Source organism: Aotus nancymaae, unplaced genomic scaffold, assembly GCF_030222135.1.
Source record: "Aotus nancymaae isolate 86718 unplaced genomic scaffold, 86718_ANA_hifiasm-v0.15.2.pri h1tg000059l, whole genome shotgun sequence".
NCBI classification, from domain to species: Eukaryota; Metazoa; Chordata; class Mammalia; order Primates; family Aotidae; genus Aotus; species Aotus nancymaae.
This window is the reverse complement of record NW_026988473.1, coordinates 20,205,318-20,224,577: the sequence shown is the minus strand read 5'-3', so window position 1 is coordinate 20,224,577 and position 19,260 is coordinate 20,205,318. Positions and strand designations below refer to the sequence as shown.

Here is a 19,260-nt window from a genome sequence, read left to right as displayed (position 1 = left end):
CTTGTCTTTCTTCCCACAAAGTCATAAAACAGACTTCATCCATTCATTTTAAGGATAGAAGAAACCCACAATCTGAAGGACAAAACCCCGTTTCCTCCATGCACAGGGAAAGGCTGACTTTGCAGTACAGAAATACCTGGGTCAAGTGGTACCAGCCGTGCAGAGTTAGCAAAGCAGAATTGGACTCATCACTGACAGCTCAGCTCAGCTACATTAATAGGAACAAGGCTTTTTAGATCTTTTTCGATATGTTCTTGAACAAAATAAAGGTCATACACAATGACACAGCCCCACATAGGTCAGATTCTGGCAGAGGAATCTTAATTCTTTTTAACTATTAAGTAAAAATTCCAAGGGACAGCCTTGAAGACTGCAGCATTCCCTATCCAAATACAGGAATTGCAGCAAATAGCTATGAGCAGAGAGAGTCCTTCTAATACTCCCCACAGCAATGATTGTAGTGCTTGTCCCTGGTAGGTGCTCAATAAATATGGACCCTTTCATTAACTGTGAACAAAACAAGGTTTTTAGATAAACAGCAATGTTAATACCTCCTGCTGACATCTGAGTTGTGTTTCTGCAACCACATATGGAAGGAGGCATGTGATTATTGCTCCTTATATTCGGTATCATTTTGAAAGTTGTGCATATAAGTGAAATGACATCCAAGAAGGGTGCTTAGGCTGCTCTAAAAAAGGGTCTGATGAAACCACGGTACATGAAATGAGCTACTGTACAGATATAGCTTTCAGAATATAGCTTACTCTCTCCAATTTTACTTTGCACTCAGATTACATTTGGAGTTTTGCCTCCCTATATAAGAATATAAACACACTGAATTAGGGTGGTCTTCCTATTCTTAAAACTAGTTGAACAGCAGTGAGAGAATATATGTGAGCTACCTTGAGAAGTCCAATTTTGTGTCAAGGGTTTTACCAAGTGCTTTATATACAATTATTCATTTACTCATCACACATTGCTTATAACTTATTGTCCCCATTTTACAGATTAGACAACTGAGGCTTCCAGAGATTAGGTATCTGATCTTCATCTATTCAACTCCAAAGTCTGTTCTCACTGTCATATTCTCTCTGGATGTCATAACTTCCAAGTCAGCTTTTTTATTCTGGTCTATCTGTCTACCAAATGCAATTCACTGTGACAATCACTGTATGCCATGCTATTATTATAGATGTACATTTTATTTATACAATTCCCAAGTGTAACTCAAAATCTAAACAACAACCTCACTGTGGACTGGAGTTATTTGGAGACCACAAACTTGCTAGAAGTCTGTGTATGTCCAAGTCTGAAGAAGCCAAGTTTTTCTTATGTTTCTGGATATCCAGTGAAAATGAATTCAGGTCATTATACATTTTCTATTTTTCATGAAACTAAAATTATGCCTCATATAGATTGGCTAATTATTTACGTATACATGTATACATGTACATGTGCATACACACAACAAATACACATATCCACAAGTAACTTAGAATGTACCACAAAAATTACTCTAAAAGAGGTAGAGTCAACACATTTGGGAAAACATCAGAACTACAACAACATAAATGTTAATCACCAATCATTAAGAATAGACCAGTTCTGCTGGGCGCAGTGGCTCATGCCTGTAATCCTAGCACTTGGGAGGCTGAGGTGGGCAGATCAAGAGGTCAGGAGTTCAAGACCAGCCTGGCAAACATGGTGAAACCCCATCTCTACTAAAAATACAAAAAAATTAGCCAGGCGTGGTGGTGGGTGCCTGTAATCCCAGCTACTCGGGAGGCTGAAGGAGAATTGCTTGAACCAGGAGGCGGAGGTTGCAGTGAGCTAAGACTGTGCCATTGCACTCCAGCCTGGGTGATAGAGCGAGACTCCATCTCAAAAAAAAAAAAAGAATAGACCAGTTCTGCTTAACACTTTCACTTGAGATTACATTAGAGGAATCATTTTATAATGTCTTAAATAGATAAAGTCTTCATGACTATAACATTTTACATTTCTACAGAAGTGTATATTTGTAGATCCTTTTTTCTACAATATTTCATCATAGTCTTCACAACAACACTATGAGTTAAAAATAGTTATTTCCAAATTACATAGGAGGAAATCAAGGTTCCAAGACTTTGAATGACCTATCAACCATTAAGCAATACTTGCAATGTTTGACTGATATCTTCTGATTCTCAATCCAGAGTTTTTTTTTCTTCTGATTTTAACCCCAGCCTCCACCATTCCCCATTTTATCTGTGACTGCTGAGTAGTCCCAAATGGAAATGAACATAATTGAGTGAGTTGGCTTAATTTATTGCAAAGCCCCTGCTCTATTCACATATCAATTAATCTATCTTTTATTTTGTAATTTATTGGGATCCCTGAGAGGTTGTTCTGAAGTGACGGAGAACAGTATCAAGGACATACAATAGCATTTGTCATCAGAGAGTATAACTTCTTCCTCCCAAGAGTCTTCATTTTCTGTTGTAGGCTGATGCTCTTAGTCTATTCCTATTAGCCCCATTTTCAGCATCAGCTCAGCTCTTCAAGCTAACATACAGCTCTAGGCTGTTATAATGACTCAGCAATCAAAATTTCAAGTTCAATCCATCTGGTCCTTACCCACCTCCAGGGCCAGAGCTCCCAAAGCTCCTCTCTGCTCTTGAACTTACTAGGTGATGTTCCTGGCTTTCTTTAAAGGTTCTCAGTAGCTGACTTTCTAGCTGGCAACCCTGTTTGTTACAGAGGGAAAGAGCTATTCATGTGTTAAGTGCCCTGGGTCTTAAAAACACAGAAACACACTGGAGAATGTGGGGCCTCCTCGGCTGACTTTAGCAGAGGCCCAGAGAAAGGCCTGCCAAATGAATAGAGTTAAATAGAGAAGAAACTGGAATGTCCTTTATTCTCCCCAATAAACTCAGAGCAACCCTTCACCAATTCATTCTTTTAAAAATATAACCCTACCTATGTTGCTTCTGGGGAACTTCAGCCTTTTCTTTAGCAACTCTGACATGTTACTCCTACTGAAATGGAAAGCTCCCTACCCCCATTTACCTTTCTTTTCTGAATTCTCTAAACAATAAAACAAACCCTGGTGAACCTCAAAACACTCTCTACCACAAAACAAAACTGAAAAAGCCACGAATCTGGAGTTGATTCTGATCAAAAGCTGTTTATCATTGCTCTGGCCTGAGCTGAAAATAAGGATGCAAAGTTACAGTTGTGCAAACACCATCAGGAACCTTTGAGATATGGGAGAGATGCTTTGCACATTGCATAAGCTGTAATCAGAAAATCCAAGTTGGCTTGTACCCCACTTCTATTATTAGCCTAAAGTAAGTGATAATGAAAGCGTCGCTATCGCTAGAAGAATCACTCATTACAATTACTAAATCTTAAATACAAAAAAAACAAATTGGTATCTTTTGTTGTTGTTGTTGTTTTGTGGTAGTGTTGAGAACAAGCAATGCAATTAATTTTTACCAACACCACACATCTAAATATACCAATAGTTGGTGAGGATATGAGTGGGAGAACATTCAAAATTAATAGCCTCAATGGAGAGAGGTACTAATTTGCCAAATTCCAGAATGACTTTTTCAAAGGACCTCTCTCTATTCAGAACAGTCCTAACATGAAATAAATGACCTAAAATGCTGTCCTCTGTACCTGGGACTAGTTGCCAAAAGCTGCAGGTTAATAAAGAGCTGACCAACTTAAGGAATGCTGATTGTCCAACAGAGCTTGGGAGCCTCCAATACCCTACCATGACCCATTGGCACTTGGGAGTATCAGGATCCTTCTCCTTACAACAGAAACTTTGTGTTTCTTATTCACATATTAGTCTCACTTTCAGGTTTTATGAACCTCAGATTCTTTTCTCCACAAAGAAAATAACATTTTATTTAGGGTTTCTCCTAGGTTCAAGCCATTTAAAAATTAAAAAAAAAAAAGAAAACAACAAACCTCCTTTCCAGATGAGAAAAATTTACCTGTACATTATGGGTAACAGATGAAAATACCCTGATCATAAATCATTACAAGAAAGACAAATTATAAATTATACTGGCAGGAATTTGCCCATGCTAATTTTTACCAAGAGCAAGCACTGTCAGGAGTACGGGGTACAAGGCTGGGCCAGGAGTGGAGGAGGGGCAGTTTCTCACCATTGTCCTCTTTTACCTGCTTCTCTAAAATCATCATGCAAAAAATATTAGATAGATGAAAGGCCTAGGGTAACACCAGAGTATAATCTCATTTTTAAGGTTTTTTTTGTTTGTTTGTTTTTTGTTTTGGTTTGCTTGTTTTCTTTCGGTAACTCCTTTTTATAAAAACAAATATTATCAATGTTTTGAGTATGAGATCTGACATCTCTCAACTTGGTGCTCTCATAAATCTGTGACCCAGGCTACCTAGCCTCTGAATCTGTCTATTATGTTACAATTGGCTTCTTCTTTCTATACACAGACATCAATACCTGGAGAGAATCACTTAGGCATGTCCTTCTCTACCTACTTAACACACCTGTCATCTCTTCCATGAACGTGTCCACAGTAACAGTTCAAGTTGGCTAATGTTCCATGAAATACCACTATTCTTTCAAAGATAAACCATCCACATGCAGTGGCAGATGACAAGTAAGGTTCTGTCGCTTTCATGTGGGGTCTCAGCATTTTAGAAACCTATTTACAAGTGATTCTTACTCCCGAGGAGAAGCTAATTGATGCCAATGCAGAGATAAAAATACTCAAAGACACAGGAACACAGATGTTATCACAATGAAGTGTAATTTTGCTTTAATGAAATAACCTTGGGATTGAAAGAGGTAAAATATTATCTGCATTTCACTTTGAAGGAAAAGCGGGGAAAGATAAAGGCACAGGTAACTACCAGGAAACTAAACAGACTGAGTTAGGCGAGATATTTGACTAAAGTCACCTGAATTCCTGATGCCACTTGCTTTTACAGCCAAGAATAGACAATTAAGAGCAATTTGCAACCACACTCCCTTCTCAAGGGACCACGTAGGGTAAGAGGATGTTCCAAAATGAGCGACACTAGTCTTAATCAGGGGACACTGCATTCAGAAAGGTTAATGAGATGCAATAGCCAGAGAATCCGTGCAAAAAGACAGAAGAGGCTCAAAATACTAAACAATTTCCACTTTGTTCTCATTTGCTCCAATTAAGAGCTGGTGAAGCAGCTTTTCTGTATTCCACACATTCGCTACTCTCTAGAGCAGATATAACTATTTGAGAAGAAAAAAATAGAGGTATGGGGAGGGGGAAGTGTACTATTAACTTATCATGAAAGTCCGGATTACACCCCCACCTCCCCAACCCCCAGTCTCTCAGCAGACACACTTTGCCTCTAACTCAGAGCCTCTGCCAGGCGCTTTTCTGATTAATGTTTTTCCTCAAATTTAGAGAGTATTGCAAGGCAGGAGAAAGCTGGAATTGTTTTTTTTCGGATTTCTTATATTCAGAATTCCCTGTGAAAATGTTAGATAAACAAGAGAGGTATAAAAATGGTAAGAGGAATGGGGGGATGGTTATACAAATGGAAATAACCTCCTTGGCATAAAAATAGCCCCAAAATGCCACACACTGAGTTCTTCTGAGCATTCCAGTCTCTAGAAATGCGCGTATAAACTGCATATGGATTTCCGAAAACAAACAGGAAAACACAAACATTGCAAGACAAGGACTGAGATCCGAGGAGGAGTCCCATGACTTACCTTCTTTATGGATCCTCAAAGTTCACCAAGGGAAATTTACAATCCTCTAGCTTGCCGTGCACTACTCTATTTTCTTTTCTTCTTTTTATTTTTTTTTTAAGTCATATCGGAGAAAAAGCATCAGTTTTCAAAGGTTCCATGTATTTGATCTTCCAGCACCAGCAAAAACGTGTCCAAGAGACTCCGCCAAAAAGTAAGCCAAAAACTCATCAAAGGCAAGAGCAGAAGGGGGAGTGGGGAAGCAAGGAGGTGGCGAAAGGCGGGGGGTGGGGGCTACTGACTGTGAGCCCAAGTGCCCAGAGAATATTGTCACGCTGTTGAAATCTCCTACTGTATGAAATACCTGCTTTGGTTGCCACACTAACACACACACACACACGGACACTCACACATTCTCTTTCATGCAAAAGCAGGCACCCACACTCACAAACACACACAAACACACGCACGCACTCACACAAACCAGTGTAATGAAAACTGTCAGTAGTAACCTCCAAGAGCTGCTGTGTGCTGCAGATGGTACGGCTCACTGTTACCTTCCCAGATCTGTGAAGGATCAAATGAACATCCAAAATCAGGGGGGCCCCAGGACTAGGTAGATTCCAGATCCCTCTCCACCAGGCAGATGCATCAAGCCAGGAGCAGGTCAATCAGCAGAGGTGTCTGCTTGCAGGGTGCCCCGGATTATGGCAAGGTTATTAATCTTGATGTGCTGCATCCCCCACCCCCAACATTCGGCAGCCTGCATTGAGATGATTGCCAGAGCTGTGTCTGTCCCTGTTCTACTGCATTTGCTCAGCCCTCTGATGCTGCAAGTGAGACACGGTGGAGGCAAGAATACTAATAAGGTGGTTAGCTACAGTTTCTTCAAGGCAGTCGGCATACAGTACAGTAAATGTGTACTTCCCAGTGCTCCGTGTGTGAGCCTGCGTGTCTGCAGGGAGGGCAGTGAATCCATCTCCGGCCAGAAGACGAAATGGTTTGTATCCTGCCTGGGAGAACTATATCATCATCGGAATCATCACTGTCCTGCAACGGCATTGTCTATGACAGTATTTTGCTTGGGATAAAGAAGGGGGTTTAATGGTTTAGAAGCCTAGAGCTGGCATTTAGAAGTGAAAAAAAAAAAAAAAAAAAAAACTGGGGAGACAAATTAGCTTTATAAATAAGATCCAAGGAGACTGAGGCAAAATTTTAACATGCAGCTTCCCTGGCTGTTAAATGGAAAAACAAAGCAATTTCAAAAACCAGCTCCAGACTATAAATCTTGGAGCTGGCAACAAGTATCTGAATTTGACTGATGGGACTGTAGATAAATGGATTCCTGGTAATATAAAAAGTTTGCTCATGCCTTCTGCTTCATAGCCATGGATCCGATGTGTACAGCAATTTAGGCATAGTTCATTCATTTTTAAACATGAATTTTGACTTGACACCTGCACTGTTTTACTTTAATGTACACTTTTTAATCACATAGCTATCAAATTATAGAGAACATCTGTGTGGGACAGCATCACTAGAGGGATTGGTTGACAATTGTCCTTCGTAAGCATTATAATACATAACATTTTTACCTGAAACAAGCTTAAAGTTTTCAGAAAAACAGTACACATCTCTTTTAGTACCAAGCAATGAAATTAAAATACATATGTAAGATGCTAAATAATTAGCCCTAGAATGCTAAATTTTCTGCTTCTATAATTCAGTTTCATATTAAAATACCTTTTCTTTAGTTCAAGACACTCACTATATTATTTAAGTTGAAATAAATTGGTATCATCTGGAAAAGTATTGGACAGTTGGAGAAGGCAGATAAAGGGGAATTATAGAGCAGTGTAATACCAAGTATTGCCAGCAGATGTCACAAAAGAAAACGCAGGTAAAATAATTCTTCCAAGAACAGCAAGCATTTAATCTGATTCAGTAAACACAGCTCTTAATAAAATTGATGGGACTAATAAAAAATACTGAATTTTTATAAAATCTTAAGGTGCAAATAAGAAATTAGAGAGTAACTTGCCCTTTATATTTTTCCAAATGTCCCTCTCAAATCACCATTTTTCATAACTCTGGCAGACTTTCTATTATTAATACTGGAAAAAAATACTATGCCATTAACTTAAGATTCGATTTGCATATAATACTATTTCTATCAGTGATTTTCTTTTGTTCTATAAAGTATATCATTCAATACATTGTATGTAATATAGCAGCTACTAGATCAAACTCCAAAACAGTTTGTAAATTGGATGAATAAAATTACTCTCTAAAAATTAGTTTGAAAGAATTATTCATGTTTAGGAGTCAAACATTAATAAAAAGTGACACATACGTAGAATGTACAAAGAATTTTGGTTGGTCTTTATCAATTCTATTTATGTTAATGTGTGAAATGTTTAAAAGAATCTAGCATATCATCTTAGCCTTCATTTAGTTAAATATAATTCATGGGTACACACCAACTCACAGCACTAATTGGCAAAATTGTCAGTAAAATATAGTGTTAAAAATTGCCCTTTGGAATGCAGATAGATCTACGTTCAAATTTTAGTTTTTCCTTATATAGGGTGGTTAGTTTCTACAAGTCATACATGTTTGTCTTTTGCTGGGGTGGGGGTATGCTTTGTGTCTCTCTTTTTAAATTTTTTACTGTCACTTGAAAGCAGGACACCAATATGTACCTAGTAGGATTATTGTGAGGACTGGAATTAATTAATATTTACTATGTGCTTACCATGTCTCCTGACACATAATAAGTGATCAGTGCCATATATGTCTTATAAATAAAGTAGATATTTGATTTTTACTATGTTAATCTGGCTTTGTGGACCACCAAATGAAAGAGGACGAATCATTTAATCAATCCTTTTGATGTTGAAGATGTATTTTTAAATTTGTTTTATTTTATTTTTTAGAGATGAAGTCTTGCTCTGTCGCCCAGGCTGGAGTGCCAGTAGTGCGATCATGATTCACTGCAGCCTCCGCCTCCCGGGTTCCAGAGATTCTCCTGCTTCAGACTCCCAGGTAGCTGGAATTACAGGCACATACCACCATGCCTGGCTAATTTTTGTATTTTTAGTAGAGATAGGGTTTCACCATGTTGGCCAGGCTGGTCTCGAACCCCTGACCTCAGGTAATCCACCCACTTCAGCCTCCCAAAGTGCTAGGGTTACAGGCTTGATCCACCGCCCCCAGCCTTTAAATTAATTTTTACAAAGAGTTGGTTTGATCTTGATTTTGTAAACCTATAGTTATATACCATTTGACCACTCTTTAAAAGTTTGTTATATGCATCCTAGTAAGCCCTCTGTGTCCATGGTCCCACATGCATAAAATATTTTTTTAAATAACAATGAAATAATAAAAAGAACACAAATTTTAAAAAGCAATATAGCAAATACTTACATTGTATTAGGCATTTTAAGTTACCTAGAGATTATTTATGAAGGATGTACATAAGTGATATGCAAATACTACCCCATTTAAAATAAGGTATTTGAGCAATCATGGATTTTGATATACAGAGGAGGCATCCTGGAACCAATCCCCATGAATATGTAGGGATGACTGTATATGCATTTTGCTTTATATGTGTATCCTAAGACTCAATAGGAAAGGGAAAACACTTTCTTGATTGTCTGATATCTTGACTCAAACAGGGTATTTGGAAAGAAATCTAATGGCAACTCACTGCTTCCTCATCAAGACTTGTTTGAAGCCAATAGTGTCACCAAGCACTAAAGTATTGGTACTTAAAAAAGTACTATGTGCTTCTGCTTAGGTTCCCCCAAATTTATGTGTTGAAGCCCTAATCCCGAGTGCTATGATATTTGGAAGTGGGGATCAATAAGATTCAAGACAAACTATTCCAAAATATGGCACCTTGACATTTAAGAAAATGACAGAAACAGAAAGGTCACTCTCACTTTCCTCTTCCCTTCTCCCCTGAAACTGGCCGTAAAATCTAGCTAGTCTTACCCAAAAGTAGGTCATAAAACCTTCATTCCAGCAGGCCCCTCCCTATAAGCTGAGAAAAGAGAAATTGTGAGAAACTCTTGTCCTTGTAAACACAGAGATGCCAAGAAGAATCTGAACAAACGGGCCTAAGTTCTCTCCACTTCATTACCTTTAAATCTCACCCTTTTTCTCCAGTCATTCTTCTACATGACTGTATACCATTCATGAAACATAAACATAAATATACACAAATTTCCCTATTTGGGTCTTCATTTCTGAAGGATCCCATGTCACCTGAAATGTATTCAATACAGGTATATGTTTTCATCTTGTTAATGTGTTGTTTGATATAGGGACCTCAGCCATAAACATTGTAATGAGTGAGGAAAAAATATTATTTTCCTTCCCTACAAGGGTCTTTGGGAGTTAATTAGGTCATAAGAATAGAGCCCTCTCAAGTAGGATTAGTGCCTCTTAATAAGGCATGTGGGAGAGTAAATCTCTCTCTCTGCCATGTTAGAATGCAACAAGAAGGTATCTGTTCAACCAGGAAGAGAACCCTCACCAGAAGCCAAATCAGCAGGTGATACCTTGATCTTTGAATTTCCAGGCTCCATAACTATAAAAAATAAATTTCTGTTGTTTAAGCTGCCCAGCTAAGATACAAGGTTAAAAAGAAAAAGAAAATAGTTACAGTTTCTTAATCAGAAATTGAATGACAGACTACAGCAGATTATCATTTTTAAATGGATGCTTGGATATTGAATTTTTTAGCTACTGATCATTGGACAATTATTAGCAATACAATAAGTACTTTTTGAGGGAAAGGAATACCAAGAAGGTGGCTACAGGGCATCAGTTTTAAGTAAATTCCTTCTGGGTCTCTTGAAGAATTGTGTTAGACTAAAAATGTGTGTTATAAACAGTAAGCCTATTGTTCTTCATCCAGCATCCTAAAACTCCATGGTGGGTTGAATAATCTGTATATTAAAGTTGAAAAAAGGTTTCTTTGACATTAGATTGCTATGTAAGATTAAATACATCTCCTCCCTCATTCCAAGAAAGCTTAGTGTCATCAGTAGTCCTCTAGGTATATTATGAAGATCAGACATATGGTAATATATTAATTTCAGGAAAGAAGAGCACTTGTGAGTTCCTTTCTTTCCTCATATGCAAAATATTAAAAATTAAAATAATTTTAAAAATTAAAAAAAAGTATTTTCTAGAAGATGTTAGTAATAGAAAACATCAACTTTGAAAAAAAAAAAGTCCAGATAATCTGGGACTTTTGAACAGTATGTTTGAATTAAGGAAGAAGAAATGCATCTAAATCCACATTATTGAAAAATTCTAAATTTGTCTGAGATAAAAAGTAATCACCTACTACAGACAGCAGATAAATACATGACTTTAATATGAATATGTTTTATTTTGAGGGAATCAATACTGAGTATGAAAGATCCCACCACCATCAATATGAGCAGATTTCTCTTCCAATGTATACATAAAAATTTCAATTTTGGAGTTTCTTTTAGCTTAGTTTACAATATGCCACTCATGTTTCTGCTTGCGATCTGTACCATAGACTAAGAAGCCTGAAACAGAAACTTAAATTAGTATTTGCTCCCTCATTGGCTTATTGTAAAATCAGTTTGCCTGAAATTCAAGTTTTCTGAATTCATATAATAGCCTAAAAGATTATATTCTATTATTTCTTCTCTTGAAATTGTCATTAATTACATATTGAATTAAACTTGGGTTTTTTATTTAAAGGGTTTTAACCAGTTACTGGGGGTTGGACATTATTATATTCCTCAAATTACTTAGCCTTTCTATTTATATCTAGAAATTGCAAACTTAGATAAGTCCAGCATAAATGCTGAGTTATTTGGATCAATTTCTCCATGAAGTTGGCCTTGAACTTTATAATTACTTTATCTTATAAATCAAAAGAATATTTATTTAATCAATTTTCACTTAACATTTATTATTTTATATGCATTATATACATCTTAAAAGAACGTTTTTTATGTCCTATGTCGTTTTTGTTTCCTAAAGAGAGCCTAACACAAGTCCCTCCAAGCCTCAGGTAACAGATAGTATTTTAGAGTTGTTACTAATAAAAAAACATGCTAGATATCATTCCATTTAGAAACTTTATACAGCATGTCATGGACTGTGGCTCTCCTTACCACTTCAGGCTCTAAATGGACTAATAATAGTCGGTGTGTAGATTGCCTGCAGTTGAAACCTACTATGTCATTAGCTATTCGCCAATTCATAATAATTTTGTATTATTATTTTAATATCTGTGAAATCTATAGTGATTCTCTCTCTCATTTCTGATATTAGAAATTTGTACATTCTCTTTATCAGCCTGGCTAGAGATATATAAATTTTACAGGGAGTCAGCTTTTTAATTGATTTTTCGGTTTTTAATTTCACTGACTTCTGTCTTTATTAATTTTTTTTCTTCTGTTTACTTTGGGTTCTATCTTCTCTTGTTTTTCTACATTGTTAAATATGGGGCCATTGATTTGAGACCTTTCTTTTCTAATGTAAGCTTTCACTGCAATAAATTTTCCTCTAAAAACTGTGTAGGCTGCATTCCACAAATTCTACTATGTTGTGTTTTCATTTTTGTTTGGTTCAAAATAGTTTTTAATTTTTCATTTGGTCTCTTCTTTATACCATGGTTTATTTATGTGTGTTATTTAATTTCCAAATATTTGGGAATTTTCCATATATCCTTCTGTTATGGATTTCTCTTATTAATTCCATTGTGATCAGAGATTATTCTTTGTAGGAACTGAATTCTGTGAAATTTATTAAGACTTGCTTTGTGACTCAAAATATGGCATAACTTGGTATATGCTACCTGGTAGTCTTAAAAATAATGTGTGTTCTACTGTGGTTAAGTGAAGCATTCTATAAATGTCAGTTACAACAAGTTGGTGGGTAATGCGGTTTAGTTTCTTTATACTCTTAATAATTTTCTATCTACTTGTATTATCAAAATCCTTCACCATAATCATAGATTTACTAGGTTTACCTGGTTTTGCTTTGGAAATTTTGGAGCTCTGTTAGTAGACACATACATGTTGAGAATTAAATACTCATTATTAAATAATTATGAAATGACCCTCTTTTTCACTGGTAACTTTTTAAATAAAATTTACTTTATCTGGCAATGATACAGCCATATCGATTTTTTTTTTATTACTATAGCCTATCTCTATTTGCATCCTTTTACTTTCAACCTACGTGCATCTTTATTTAAAGTAAGTTTCTTTTGATCAACACATAGTTGTGTCTTGCTTTTTTATACAATATCACATACCTAATATTTAATTAGGAATGATTAGATCATTTAAGTTTATTGTAATTACTGATAAAGCTGGGTTAGAATCTACTGGCTGGCCACTTCTACTTACGTGTTTGATCTATTTTTTTGTTTCCATTTACTTATTTTTCTACTTTTGTTAGTTTACTTGGCAGTGTCCTTTTTTTTTTAATTCTTTTTATTTATTTATTTATTTATTTTTCTCTTGAGACAGGTCTCACTCTGTCGCCCATGCTGGAGTGCAGTGGTGTGATCTCAGCTCACTGCAACCTCCACCTCCTGAGTTCAAGGGATCCTTGTGTCTCAGCCATCCAAGTGGCTGGGATTACAGGCATGCACCACGAGGCCCAGCTAATTTTTGTATTTTTAGTAGAGATGGGGTTTCAACATGTTGGCCAGGCCGGTCTCCAATGCCTGACCTCAAGTGACCCACTTGCCTCGGCCTCCCAAAGTGCTGGGATTACAGGCGTTAGTCACTGCACCCGGTCTATTCTTTTCTTTCTTTAGGGCGAAAGGTTGTTGTAGGATTTATACTATATACCTTTAAGTTATAGCCTCCCTTCAAGTAATATAATACCATTTTATGTAGACTGTAAGTATACAACAGTATTTCCCCTCTTCTGGACTTATATATTATTATCATATGTCTTATTTCCACATTTGTTATGAACCAAATAATATATTAAAATTATTTTTCTTTAGTCAATTGACTTTTTAAAATGACTTAAAAATAAGAAAAATAATTGATATTTACTGACATATCATAATTACAATTTCCTGTGCTCTTCATTCATATCTATACATATAGATTCCCATCTGTTAACATGTTTCTTCTGCCTGAAGAACCTCCTTTAACATACTTTGGAACAGCTGGTGATGAATTTTTTCAGCTTTTGTGTGTCTGAAAAAGCATTTGGTCCATTGTCTTCTTGCTTTCATTATTAAAAAAGAAAGAAAGAAAGGTTCTGCTGTTATTGTTCCTCTGTATACTATGGTTCTTTTTACTCTGAGGATGTTTCAATTTTTTTTTCTTTTTCTCCATATTTTTTTAAGTAATTTAATGATGAGGTTCTTTATTGTGGTTTTCTGCAGGTTTATATTATTCAGATTTCAATGAGCTTCCTGAATCTTTGAGTTTACGATTTTTATCAACATTTTTAAAATTTAGACATTATTTCTTCATATCATTTACCTGTCTCTATTCTCTCTTTTTGGTGACTGCAATTTACATGCATGGTAGGCAGTTTATCACTTAATGTCTTACATCCCACTGATAAATTTTTCTCTTTTTCATGTCTTTTTTCTGTGTTTAATTTTTGATATTTCTATTGCTAAATCTTCAAATACATGTATTTTTGCTTCTGTAGTAACAAATATGCTATTAATTCTGTTGTGTATATTTTAAATCTCAAATATTATAGTTTTCATCTACAGAGATTATTCTGGATCTTTTTGAAGTCTTCCATTCCTCTCTTTAACTTGTTTATATTTTCATTTACTTTCTTGAAAATACAAAACATATTTATAGTATATAATTTAATGTTCTCTACTAAATCTTTCATCTCCATTATTTCTCAAATGGTTGTAGTTAATTATCTTTCCCCATCACTGTGGGTTATAAATCACTATTTTCTAAGCATGTCTGATAATTCTGGTTGTATGTTAACAATTTTTAATTTTATGTTATTGGATGTTGATTTTTAAAATATGATTCTTAGGGTTTGCTCTGGAACACAGTTATTTGGAAGATGTTCAAATTTAAGCTTTGTCAGGCAAGACCAGAGAAGCCTTAGTCTAAGGCTAACTGTTCCCCACGACTGAGGCAATGCCCCACTGTGTACTCTGTCTGATGTTCATGTCTTACAAAGTTTTTCCCTCTCTGACTGGTGGGAACATAAAATATTTCTGGCTCCACGTGAGCTTTTGAAAGCCACACCCTCTACGAGGGATCTCCATATTCATGCTCCTAATAAAACTAGAAATTTTCTCTTATTTAATCAAATTCCATATGAAAGCACCATTCATGGAATAGAAGATGAAGTATTAGGCACACACTCACATATATTCTGAATTTTCTTTACTGTCTGAGAATTCCAATCATTAAAGTGGTCTACTAGTTTTTTTTTTTTAATAAGAAAGAAAGAGAGTTTAAAAGTGGTAACTTACTCCAAAAAAGTTTCAGCAGCTTTGAGAACAAAGTTCTATATTTAAAAGCTATCTCTAACTTTGAGAAGCAACCTTTACAAGAAGGCAGTATTAAAAACTTTCAGGATTCTGTCGTAAATTGAACTGCTTCCATGAGAATACCCATCTGAGAGAAAAGACAAAATGGATCTGGGGAATAATTAAACACTGAAATAGACAAAAAATTGTCATTTTTCCCTAGTACTGCCTCCAACTACTACAGTTCAGGGTATCCTCACATTTACTTCTCTTCAAGAAAGAAAGAAAGAAAAAATACATGTGTTTAAATCCAGGAACCAAGCTATGATGTTAGGAACTTTTATGTATGTAGAAAATAGCATTTTTTAACTTTCTAGTGTTTTGGATTTTTTAATATATATTCTTCCTAGGATGATGGTTATTTCTCATCTGGGAGAACCCTTCACCATCTACCCTCCTCACACCACTCCAGGCCTTGGGTAGTTGTCTTACATCAGCTCTTTCATCAGCTCTTTCGAGGTTGTAGACAGTAATGTTTGCCTTTTCTTGGCATTCTTTCTATTGGATCTCTTTTTGTGGCTTCACCAGACCATAAAAAAGGGGCCAAATAAATCATTTCATTTGACTAAATTGAGAAGTTTAGCTAAATGAGTACAAGTAGATAACAAGCATCTTACAAAGTCTAACCCTTCAATTCCACGCACCAAGGCTTGGGGAGATTACTCAAGGGTTTTGACATCAAATACTAGTAATTATAAGCAGGGAGTTCAATTTTCTTGGAGATTCTCCTACACTTGCTTCTAACTCAAAAGTATAACATAAGTTGAAGTTATGTCATATGAGGGAAGTGAGAGAGCTTTTGGTCTTCTTCAGTATCATGAATATTAGAATGAATTCTAAGTTAATTATACTTCTGGCTTTTTGATTGACACTTTGAATAGCTCTGTCATGTTGACTAATAAAAATACATATGCTAATATATAACTTTTAGAGTTAGAAAAACTAGTAGGAAATATCTGCCTTTACCTCAGGAAGATTGAGTTTTGTCTGTACACACACATACATCAACTGTTGTACCCATCCATATAAGAAGAGGTTCATTCTCCTAAAAAACCATGAACACCTATAGGGAATGGGGCTCATTACTTTGGTAATGCTCATTCAGTTACCTTCCATCAAATGCAGTTTCCAGCATAATATATATATTATATTGTATTTTCCATCACTTTCAGCTTTAAAACTAGTGCTTGTGAAAAGCTGTGATGGCCTGAATGACTCAAGGTCTGTACATCACAAAAGTGCACTTTTTGTTATGGTGAGGAGAAAAAGCCTCTTCTGTATAGCTTCCTTGATCATCCTATGGTGTGGCTGCGGAAAGGAATTTGGGGCATCTTTTATCTTCCTTTGTTTTATCCAGACAATTAGCTAGAAAGCTGTTTGCCCTCAGCTAATTCTAAAGGATCCATCCAATCCTATGCTCCAAAAGCTGATCACTGCCAAAATATTTTCTTCCAAGGTCAATTTTTGGTGCTATGATTGCCACCTTCCCATTATTTTTAAGTAATGGAAAGGTAGATTTTTCTCATCAAAATTTGGCCAATAATTTCTACTGGAAATATGTCATTTAGAATTCTCTGTGATATAGTGGAATAAGAAATTCTAAGCATATTAGTGCTTCTGGGGGACATTTCAAACTAAAGAGAAATTGGAAAAAAAATTCACAGGTTATAATATGTGATTTCCACATAGTTTTGGTGTTAATTTTTGAAAAATCTGAGAAAAGATTACCCCCACCACACACACACACCTCCTTAATAGGTATAAGTAGCTAAGCCTCCATCAGTTAACAAATAATGTCATCTATCAAGGTCATGACCTATTTTTTGTGCCAGAATAATCCCTCAATGGTTTGGTTATTTTGAAGCTTTTTATAAGTATAACTCAACTGAGTCATTATATTTATATGATCATTAAACTAGGAGTCAAGTCTTTAAGGGTGAATAGCTGTGAGACATTAAGCAAATCTCTCTCTCTGTGTATCTTATTTCCTTATCAAAAGCTAAATGCCTGTAATGAACTATTTATATCACAGGCTTATGGTGGGAATCAAATATGATGATGCATATAAAAGATTTATAATACCATTATAATTGCTACCAAATACCATTATAAATATTACTATTAATATTATGACAAAAATTATATGCAAATTATTATTAGTAAGAGAACCATTTTCACATTGAAGTAAACTGTAAGAATAAACCTAAAGTATAATCTGAGCAAAAAGATTCCGTAACTACCATAGTGGATAGCCAGGATAAGGACCAGGGTTAGAAATAACTAGGCCATCACAGCATATCAAGAATATCTAAATATAGTTACCATGAAACTATTTTTTTGAATGTGATAATCATAACAAGTACGCCCAACATCGTAATAGTTCTATTTTTACCGAAACTTAACTGAATCTTTTCTCTGGATTCTGTTCTGATACAATGTACAAGAATCTGTCCATGTGACTATAGCTAAGGTCAATAGTATCAAAATATTACATCAGCTTGATCCAGGCTGACTTTCCTGTGTATATGTGTTTGTATATTGTGTGGGTTATAATATAGTCTCAAGCATAAATATTGATACCAAATTGGAAGTCATTGCATACTTTCTTTGGGAAGTTTTAACAAATGCACCATTTTGTCAGAGTGTACTTTGGGTGTACAATCATCCCTTGGTGTCTGTTGGGGAATCATTTTGGGACCTCCTGTGAATATCAAATCCGAAAATGCTCAACTGCTTAATATAAAATTATTCAGTATTTGCATATAGCCTACACGAATCCTCTCATATACAGTAGTAAGTGCTCACTTAAGGATCTTGACAGGTTCTTAGAAACTGATTTTAAGTTAAATGGAATATAACAAAACCAATTTCACCATAGGCCAAGTGATATAAACAAGAGGAAACGTCTCATGGCATATTTCTAGTCACAGAATCATCACCAAACTTCTAAACAAAGACCCAAAACACTTTTAATACTAAACGCTGAAATAAATGCGAGCTAAACACACATTTAAGAAAGATCAGTCCAGATCAGTGACTCACACATGTAATCCTAGCACTTTGGGAGCCTGAAGCAGGAGGATCACTTGAGGACAGGAGTTTGTTACCAGCCTGGACAACATAGTGAAACTCCATCTCTGAAAAAAAAAAAAGAAAGAAAAAAAAAAATGCATACACACACACACACACACACATATATGTGCAGAGCATGGTAGTACATGCCTGTAGTCCTAGCTTTTCAGGAGACTGAGGTGGGAGGATTGCTGGAACATAGGAGGTCAGGGCTGCAATGAGCTGTGATCATGCTGCTGTACTCCAGCCTGGGAAACAGAGGAAGACCTTGTCTCAAAGGAAAAAATGAAAGAAAGATGAATAAAAAGTGAGATTGTTTACCCAATTTTTGGTGAATCAGTGAGTGACAGCAGTTGTGGTGGTGGTGGGTTAAACCAAGTAATCAATGCTTGTGGAGTGAAAATTGAAAGGATCACCTCCTCCCACAACACAGTTCAAAAACAACCACAAAACTGGCAGGCTTGCTGACTGTTTCTGTACCATATTTTTTAACTTTTATACATTTGTATGGTTATCATCTACTTTCCAAATTTTTATGTGACAATAATTTGTATCCATTTATTCATTTTCCAAACTGCTTATTTCAGTTCAAAGTCTTGGGTGGCCAGAGCCTGTTCTGGCAGCTCAGGCAGCAAAGAGGAAACTCACCCCAAACCAGACACTATTCTACTGCAGGGAGCACTCACATATTCACATACACACTCACACGCCTTCCCACCACACACTACGACCATTCAGACATGCCAAGCATCCTAACATGCACATCTTTGAGGAGAAACTTGAGTACCCAGAGAAAATCCAGGCAGATTTGGGGGAAAACGTACAGTGTACACAGAAAGTGACACTGGCCAGGAAGCAATTATTATTTTTCTCATCAACATTATAATGAAAAGATGCTGAAGGAAATTACATTATTCAAAGAGCTGCTGTGCTC

The 19,260-nt window shown here is 35.9% G+C and overlaps 1 protein-coding gene and 1 long non-coding RNA gene across 18 annotated transcripts in view; one reads left to right on the top strand and one right to left on the bottom strand.

Moving 5' to 3' along the window:
- The window catches only part of LRRC4C (leucine rich repeat containing 4C), a 1,360,095-nt gene extending 1,353,596 nt beyond the window's left edge, over nt 1-6,499 (bottom strand). For all 16 annotated transcript variants that reach the window (XM_064365013.1, XM_012452372.3, XM_021665523.2 and 13 more), the window contains exon 1: nt 5,732-6,499. The gene's annotated coding sequence lies outside the window, so the exon portion shown is untranslated. The remainder of the gene's footprint in view (nt 1-5,731) is intronic.
- Nucleotides 1-19,260, top strand: part of LOC105717430 (uncharacterized) — a 42,135-nt gene that overhangs the window by 3,982 nt on the left and 18,893 nt on the right. Inside the window, exon 1 of one of the 2 annotated variants that reach the window (XR_010338321.1) lies at nt 8,654-8,755. The exons of the other annotated variant lie outside the window; for it this stretch is intronic. This is a non-coding gene — a long non-coding RNA (uncharacterized LOC105717430). Of the gene's footprint in view, nt 1-8,653; nt 8,756-19,260 lie in introns of those variants that run through there. 2 annotated transcript variants of the gene reach the window in all.